Source organism: Salmo salar, chromosome 01 (assembly GCF_965601325.2).
Source record: "Salmo salar chromosome 01, fSalSal1, whole genome shotgun sequence".
In the NCBI taxonomy this organism is placed as follows: Eukaryota; Metazoa; Chordata; class Actinopteri; order Salmoniformes; family Salmonidae; genus Salmo; species Salmo salar.
The window spans coordinates 169,119,601-169,128,204 of NC_138291.1; the positions used below are offsets into that span (position 1 = coordinate 169,119,601).

The 8,604-nt window shown below is 45.2% G+C and overlaps 1 long non-coding RNA gene across 1 annotated transcript; it reads left to right on the forward strand.

Annotated features, from left to right (window-relative positions):
- Positions 1-1,857: 1,857 nt before the first annotated feature.
- On the forward strand, positions 1,858-6,826 carry LOC106597599 (uncharacterized). Its single transcript, XR_006758517.2, has 4 exons — positions 1,858-1,942; positions 2,060-2,120; positions 2,273-2,380; positions 6,121-6,826. It is a non-coding gene; the product is annotated as an uncharacterized LOC106597599 (long non-coding RNA).
- The last annotated feature ends 1,778 nt before the right edge of the window (positions 6,827-8,604 follow it).

Sequence of the window (8,604 nt, forward strand, 5' to 3'; positions counted from 1 at the left end):
ACTGAACCTATGTATGGGGACGTCTTTACTCTAGAATAGTTATTGCAAATTTTATCAGGCTATGGTGTAAAATAGTCCAAATTAGAGCCATCTTATGGGCAAAAGTGCCATATTTTATTATCTATTGTTAACGACTTTGATATGCTTATCAATACACAAGCCCCTTCCTCCCCCACTCCTATCGATCTGATTTCGTTTATCCTCGCAAATCAGACACTTCATTCAGGATATATGAGAAAGCTCCGAGTTAGCCTACCCCAGAGAAGGTTCGTTTTAGAGGATTCGTTGCCTTGGAAATGTACACTGAACAGAAATATACACACATGTAAAGTGTTGGTCCCATGTTTCATGAGCTGAAATAAAAAATCTGAAAAATATTCCATATGCAAAAAAAGCTTATTTCTCTCATTTTGTGCACAAATTTGTTTACATCGCTGTTAGTGAGTGTTTCTCCTTTGCCAAGGTAATCCATCCACCTGACAGGTGTGGCATATCAAGAAGCTGATTAAATAGCATGATCATTACACAGGTGCACCTTGTGCTGGGGACAATAAAAATCCCCTAAAATACGCAGTTTTGTCACAATACAATGCCACAGATGCCTCAAGTTTTGAGGGAGTGTGCAATTGGCATGCTGACTGCAGGAATGTCCACCAGAGCTGTTGCTAGACAATTGAATGTTAATTTTTCAACCATAAGGTTCCTCGAACATTTTTTTAGAGAATTTGTAGCCACGCTGGGAGGGAGGCTGACAAGTATTTGCATATAATAATGCCTTTTGTGGGGACAAACTCATTCTGATTGGCTGGGCCTGGCTGCAAGTGGGTGCGCCCTCCAAGGCCCACCCTGTACAGTCATGTGAAATCCATACTAATGAAATCCAGACTAATGAATTCATTTCAATTGACCTCCTTATATTGACTGTAACTCAGTAAATTCTTTGAAGTTGCATTTATATTGGCCTTCCGAGTGGCGAAGCGGTCTGAAGCACTGCATCTCAGTGCAAGAGGCGTCCCTACAGTCCCTGGTTTGAATCCAGGCTGTATCACATTCGGCCATGATTGGGGAGTCCCATAGGGTGACGCACAATTGTAAAAAAATCTGTAATGTTGCAATTGTACATTCATGCAGGGGGAAATACAATGATTGCACTAGTGCATATGCGTGAAAGTGGTCTGCACACAGCACATTATCCCCGGAGATGCCAAACTCGGGCAAAGTGTCCCCCATATGACGTCACAGTGATGTCATAATGAGTGGGGGGAAAAAACACCTGCATCAGAGACAGTGCAAAGATTTTCATACTCTGCCACATCCTGAAGAGTTACCTTGTTGTACAATGTCTACCATTTACAACTGGAATCTACATTGAAATTACAACACGTACAGTTTTTATTATGAATACATTTCTTTCTTGTTGTCCCATGATTTTCACTTAGCAAAAAGAGTTAATGTCAACGCGAAACTGATTGTGAGGACGAACAAAGGTACTTTTTTACATAGTCCTATGTGCATCCCAAATCAACCCTATAAAGTACATTATCAGCCATGTTCAAAAGTAGTACACTATGTAGGGAATAGGGTCCCATCAGAGGACAAACACTCATGATGCATCATGGACAGTAGCTGTGAAGTGATACACATTGCTACAGTGTGGTTTTTACTATGTTTATGAGCTTACTAGTACTAAAAATACTGTATTTCAAAAATAGAAGTGGATTAATTGGTTAATAGGCCTATGTGGCTCTGGTGATTTGTTGTCTGTCAGGGTGGGTGTGGTCTCCCATGGCACCACATTACATCACAATTGTGATGTCATAAATAATTGTATTCTGATGACAGCCTAAATGGTTTGCCATTTACGGCAACACTTACAAGTTCAATTCAGGGTCAAAATCATTGCTATATTTTGGATGGTTATTTTTGAACTGATTGATTGGTGGTAAGTAGTTGTGACCACTTGTGATTTAGTGTGAAAAGGCCTACTTTGTGACACAATTTAATTGTGATGATTTAAATAATATAATAATATTTTTAAGCCATATTGTACCTTTTTCAGGATTACTGTAATTGAAGGAACTATGGGAAAGTTCTCCTTCCCAAGGCTCATCATAAGAATGGTTAGAATCTCTTTTCTCTCACCACCCTCATAGTCAAAACTCCAGTGATTTAAAATCATCACTTTGACATACAGGTCTATGAGCTTTTCTAAGATTGAAAATAACAATAACCTCATTACTAACTGCATGTTTGTCATCATTTTCATTTCTAGCCATGGGCAAATCGGACTGCACAGGACGATTTCTGCACAGGAACTACTGAACTCCACAGGCCCAGAACACACCAGCCTCACAACTCCTCACAACTCCCCAGCCTTAATGTAAGTCCCATCTGCAGGCTAAATCTACGACCCACTAAAGTGGTCCAGACTAATCATGTATGGACAATCAGTGTAAACGTTGTACTAACTACAGCTTGATCTAGTGTCAACATTATACCTTATTGATATTCTATATCAATGAAATACAATGGAAGGTACGTAATAATCCAATGCGTAAAATAAAATATACATTACATTACATTACATTTAAGTCATTTAGCAGACGCTCTTTCCCAGAGCGACTTACAAATTGGTGCATTCACCTTATGATATCCAGTGGAACAACCACTTTACAATAGTGCATCTAAATCTTTTAAGGGGGGGGGTTAGAAGGATTACTTGATCCTATCCTTGGTATTCCTTAAAGAGGTGGGGTTTCAGGTGTCTCCGGAAGGTGGTGATTGACTCCGCTTTCCTGGCGTCGTGAGGGAGCTTGTTCCACTATTGGGGTACCAGAGCAGCGAACAGTTTTGATTGGGCTGAGCGGGAACTGTGCTTCCTCAGAGGTAGGGGGGCCAGCAGGCCAGAGGTGGATGAACGCAGTGCCCTTGTTTGGGTGTAGGGCCTGATCAGAGCCTGAAGGTATGGAGGTGCCGTTCCCTTCACAGCTCCGTAGGCAATCACCATGGTCTTGTAGCGGATGCGAGCTTCAACTGGAAGCCAGTGGAGAGAGCGGAGGAGCGGGGTGACGTGAGAGAACTTGGGAAGGTTGAACACCAGACGGGCTGCGGCGTTCTGGATGAGTTGTAGGGGTTTAATGGCACAGGCAGGGAGCCCAGCCAACAGCGAGTTGCAGTAATCTAGACGGGAGATGACAAGTGCCTGGATTAGGACCTGCGCCGCTTCCTGTGTGAGGCAGGGTCGTACTCTGCGAATGTTGTAGAGCATGAACCTACAGGATCGGGCCACCGCCTTGATGTTAGTGGAGAACGACAGGGTGTTGTCCAGGATCACGCCAAGTTTCTTAGCACTCTGGGAGGAGGACACAAGGGAGTTGTCAACCGTGATGGCGAGATCATGGAATGGGCAGTCCTTCCCCGGGAGGAAGAGCAGCTCCGAATTGCCGAGGTTCAGCTTGAGGTGGTGATCCGTCATCCACACTGATATGTCTGACAGACATGTAGAGATGCGATTCGCCGCCTGGTTATCAGAAGGGGGAAAGGAGAAGATTAATTGTGTGTCGTCTGCATAGCAATGATAGGAGAGACCATGTGAGGATATGACAGAGCCAAGTGACTTGGTGTATAGCGAGAATAGGAGAGGGCCTAGAACAGAGCCCTGGGGGACACCAGTGGTGAGAGCGCATGGTGCGGAGACAGATTCTCGCCACGCCACCTGGTAGGAGCGACCTGTCAGGTAGGACGCAATCCAAGCGTGGGCCGCGCCGGAGATGCCCAACTCGGAGAGGGTGGAGAGGAGGATCTGATGGTTCACAGTATCAAAGGCAGCAGATAGGTCTAGAAGGATGAGAGCAGAGGAGAGAGAGTTAGCTTTAGCAGTGCGGAGAGCCTCCGTGACACAGAGAAGAGCAGTCTCAGTTGAATGCCCAGTCTTGAAACCTGACTGATTAGGATCAAGAAGGTCATTCTGAGAGAGATAGCAGGAGAGCTGGCCAAGGACGGCACGTTCAAGAGTTTTGGAGAGAAAAGAAAGAAGGGATACTGGTCTGTAGTTGTTGACATCGGAGGGATCGAGTGTAGGTTTTTTCAGAAGGGGTGCAACTCTCGCTCTCTTGAAGACGGAAGGGACGTAGCCAGCGGTCAAGGATGAGTTGATGAGCGAGGTGAGGTAGGGGAGAAGGTCTCCGGAAATGGTCTGGAGAAGAGAGGAGGGGATAGGGTCAAGTGGGCAGGTTGTTGGGTGGCCGGCCGTCACAAGACGCGAGATTTCATCTGGTGAGAGAGGGGAGAAAGAGGTCAAAGCACAGGGTAGGGCAGTGTGAGCAGGACCAGCGGTGTCGTTTGACTTAGCAAACGAGGATCGGATATCGTCAACCTTCTTTTCAAAATGGTTGACGAAGTCATCCGCAGAGAGGGAGGAGGGGGGGGGAGGGGGAGGAGGATTCAGGAGGGAGGAGAAGGTAGCAAAGAGCTTCCTAAGGTTAGAGGCAGATGCTTGGAATTTAGAGTGGTATAAAGTGGCTTTAGCAGCAGAGACAGAAGAGGAGAATGTAGAGAGGAGGGAGTGAAAGGATGCCAGGTCCGCAGGGAGGCGAGTTTTCCTCCATTTCCGCTCGGCTGCCCGGAGCCCTGTTCTGTGAGCTCGTAGTGAGTCGTCGAGCCACGGAGCAGGAGGGGAGGACCGAGCCGGCCTGGAGGATAGGGGACAGAGAAAATCAAAGGATGCAGAAAGGGAGGAGAGGAGGGTTGAGGAGGCAGAATCAGGAGATAGGTTGAAGAAGGTTTGAGCAGAGGGAAGAGATGATAGGATGGAAGAGGAGAGAGTAGCGGGAGAGAGAGAGCGAAGGTTGGGACGGCGCAATACCATCCGAGTAGGGGCAGAGTGAGAAGTGTTGGATGAGAGCAAGAGGGAAAAGGATACAAGGTAGTGGTCGGAGATTTGGAGGGGAGTTGCAATGAGATTAGTGGAAGAACAGCATCTAGTAAAGATGAGGTCAAGCGTATTGCCTGCCTTGTGAGTAGGGGGGGAAGGTGAGAGGGTGAGGTCAAAAGTGGAGAGGAGTGGAAAGATGGAGGCAGAGAGGAATGAGTCAAAGGTAGACGTGGGGAGGTTAAAGTCACCCAGAACTGTGAGAGGTGAGCCATCCTCAGGAAAGGAACTTATGAAGGCGTCAAGCTCATTGATGAACTCTCCAAGGGAACCTGGAGGGCGATAAATGATAAGGATGTTAAGCTTGAAAGGGCTGGTAACTGTGACAGCATGGAATTCAAATGAGGAGATAGACAGATGGGTCAGGGGAGAAAGAGAGAATGTCCACTTGGGAGAGATGAGGATTCCAGTGCCACCACCCCGCTGGCTCGATGCTCTAGGGGTATGCGAGAACACGTGGGCAGACGAAGAGAGAGCAGTAGGAGTAGCAGTGTTATCTGTGGTAATCCATGTTTCCGTCAGCGCCAGGAAGTCTAGGGACTGGAGGGTAGCATAGGCTGAGATGAACTCAGCCTTGTTGGCTGCAGCCCGGCAGTTCCAGAGGCTGCCGGAGACCTGGAACTCCACGTGGGTCGTGCGTGCTGGGACCACCAGGTTAGAGTGGCAGCGGCCACACGGTGTGAAGCATTTGTATGGCCTGTGCAGAGGGGAGAGAACAGGGATAGACAGACACATAGTTGACAAGCTACAGAAGTGTTGTTTCTTGTATTATTGTCTCTTGTGTCTTTAGAGAACTGTTTCACTTTGATATCCTTTTTCTTCTGTCCTGATTTTCTCTTTCTTTTCTTCTGTTAACTAGATATTCTTTGTTGTTCTTCGTTAGCTAGCTAGCTTCTTCCAAAAGAGTCCCTAGCAACTGCTTAGCAACTGGTAAACAATTCAGCTAGCTAAGATAACCACAATTTTATGAAAAATAGTTATTTTTCAAAAGCCTATCTTCTTTGTTTGTTGCTTGTTTTTTCTCCTATTCAGTCTTGCAGTTTTCTTTTGCTTTTTTCCGATGTACTTCACTCTAAAAACCATGTAAATTTCAATATTTGTAGGAGCTCATTTTTCAACTGCTGCTGCTCAAATTGGAGTTCCGGAATGATATACCATGTTCTATTCTCAATATCCCTACTGCCCCAAAGGTGTGTAGGCAGGGCAAGGAGGACATCGATTCAACCCAGAAGAAGAGGAAAAAGAAGAGGCTAAATGAGAAGGGAACCCAGGTTGAACTAGGCATGCGGGAGGATATCCATGACCTTGACCGCGCCCATTGGAGATTGGCTAGAGAGACATGGAGAACTGAGCGAGGAAACATGAGGGAGATTAAGGCGCTGTATGGAGAAATATTTAGGCTGCACCAACTCTTGGAGGAGGTAACAAGAGCAGTTTTCTATAATCAGACTTTCATATCAGTAGGTATACTGTAGTTGCTTTAGATGTTCCCAATCCTGATAAACAGAAATTAGATCTAAATAGATAGAATAGTGAAATAAGAAGGCAAGAAAAAAACTGCACATTGGAAGTATTCTGAGGAAGGTCTGCAATCTGCACTGGTAGTATTCTGAGGAAGGTCAGCATTCTGCACTGGTTGTATTCTCAGGAAACTCTGAATTCTGCACTGGTAGTATTATTAAGAAGGTCTGCATTCTGCACTGATAGTGTTCTGAGGAAGGTCTGCGTTTTGCACTGGTAGTATTCTTAAGAAGGTCTGCATTCTGCACTGGTAGTATTCTTAAGAAGGTCTAGAATCTGCACTTCTAGTATTCTGAGGAAAGTCTGCATTCTGCACTGGTAGTATTATTAAGAAGGTCTGCATTATGCACTGGTAGTATTCTTAAGGTCTGCATTCTGCACTGATAGTGTTCTGAGGAACGTCTGCGTGTTGCACTGGTAGTATTCTGAGGAAGGTCTGCATTCTGCACTGATAGTGTTCTGAGGAAGGTCTGCATTCTGCACTGATAGTGTTCTGAGGAAGGTCTGCGTTTTGCACTGGTAGTATTCTTAATAAGGTCTAGAATCTGCACTTCTAGTATTCTGAGGAAGGTCTGCATTCTGCACTGGTAGTATTATTAAGAAGGTCTGCATTATGTACTGGTAGTATTCTTAAGAAGGTCTGCATTCTGCACTGATAGTGTTCTGAGGAAAGTCTGCGTTTTGCACTGGTAGTATTCTGAGGAAGGTCTGCATTCTGCACTGGTAGTATTCTAAGGAAGTCCTGCGTCTTCACTGGTAGTATTCTTAAGAAGTTCTGCATTCTGCACTGGTAGTATTCTTAAGAAGGTCTAGAATCTGCACTGGTAGTATTCTGAGGAAGGTCTGCATTCTGCACTGGTAGTATTCTCAGGAAGCTCTGAATTCTGCACTGGTAGTATTATTAAGAAGGTCTGCATTCTGCACTGATAGTGTTCTCCTTGCTGTCCCCAGTCCACCTGGCCGTGCTGCTGCTCCAGTTTCAACTGTTCTGCCTGCGGCTATGGAACCCTGACCTGTTCACCGGACGTGCTTGTTGCACCCTCGACAACTACTATGATTATTATTATTTGACCATGCTGGTCATTTATGAACATTTTAACATTTTAACATCTTGACCATGTTCTGTTATAATATCCACCCTGCACAGCCAGAAGAGGACTGGCCACCCCTCATAGCCTGGTTCCTCTCTAGGTTTCTTCCTAGGTTTTTGGCCTTTTTAGGGAGTTTTTCCTAGGGAGATTTTCCTAGCCACCGTGCTTCTTTCACATGCTTTGTTTGCTGTTTGGGGTTTTAGGCTGGGTTTCTGTACAGCACTTTGAGAATATCAGCTGATGTACGAAGGGCTATATAAAAATAAATTTGATTTGATTTGATTCTGAGGAAGGTCTGCGTTTTGCACTGGTAGTATTCTTAAGAAGGCCTGCATTATGCACTGGTAGTATTCTTAAGAAGGTCTAGAATCTGCACTTCTAGTATTCTGAGGAAGGTTTGCATTCTGCACTGGTAGTATTATTAAGAAGGTCTGCATTATGCACTGGTAGTATTCTTAAGGTCTGCATTCTGCACTGATAGTGTTCTGAGGAACGTCTGCGTTTTGCACTGGTAGTATTCTGAGGAAGGTCTGCATTCTGCACTGGTAGTATTCTAAGGAAGTCCTGCGTCTTCACTGGTAGTATTCTTAAGAAGGTCTGTATTCTGCACTGATAGTGTTCTGAGGAACGTCTGCGTTTTGCACTGGTTGTATTCTTAAGAAGGTCTGCATTCTGCACTGATAGTGTTCTAAGGAAGTCCTGCGTCTTCACTGGTAGTATTCTTAAGAAGGTCTGCATTCTGCACTGATAGTGTTCTAAGGAAGTCCTGCGTCTTCACTTGTAGTATTATTAAGAAGGTCTGCATTCTGCACTGGTAGTATTCTAAGGAAGTCCTGCGTCTTCACTGGTAGTATTCTTAAGAAGGTCTGCATTCTGCACTGATAGTGTTCTGAGGAACGTCTGCGTTTTGCACTGGTTGTATTCTTAAGAAGGTCTGCATTCTGCACTGATAGTGTTCTGAGGAAGGTCTGCGTTCTGCACTGGTAGTATTATGAGTTCTGTCGGCATTATACTCTGGTAGTATTCTGAGGAAGTTCTGTATTCTGAACTGATAGTATTCTG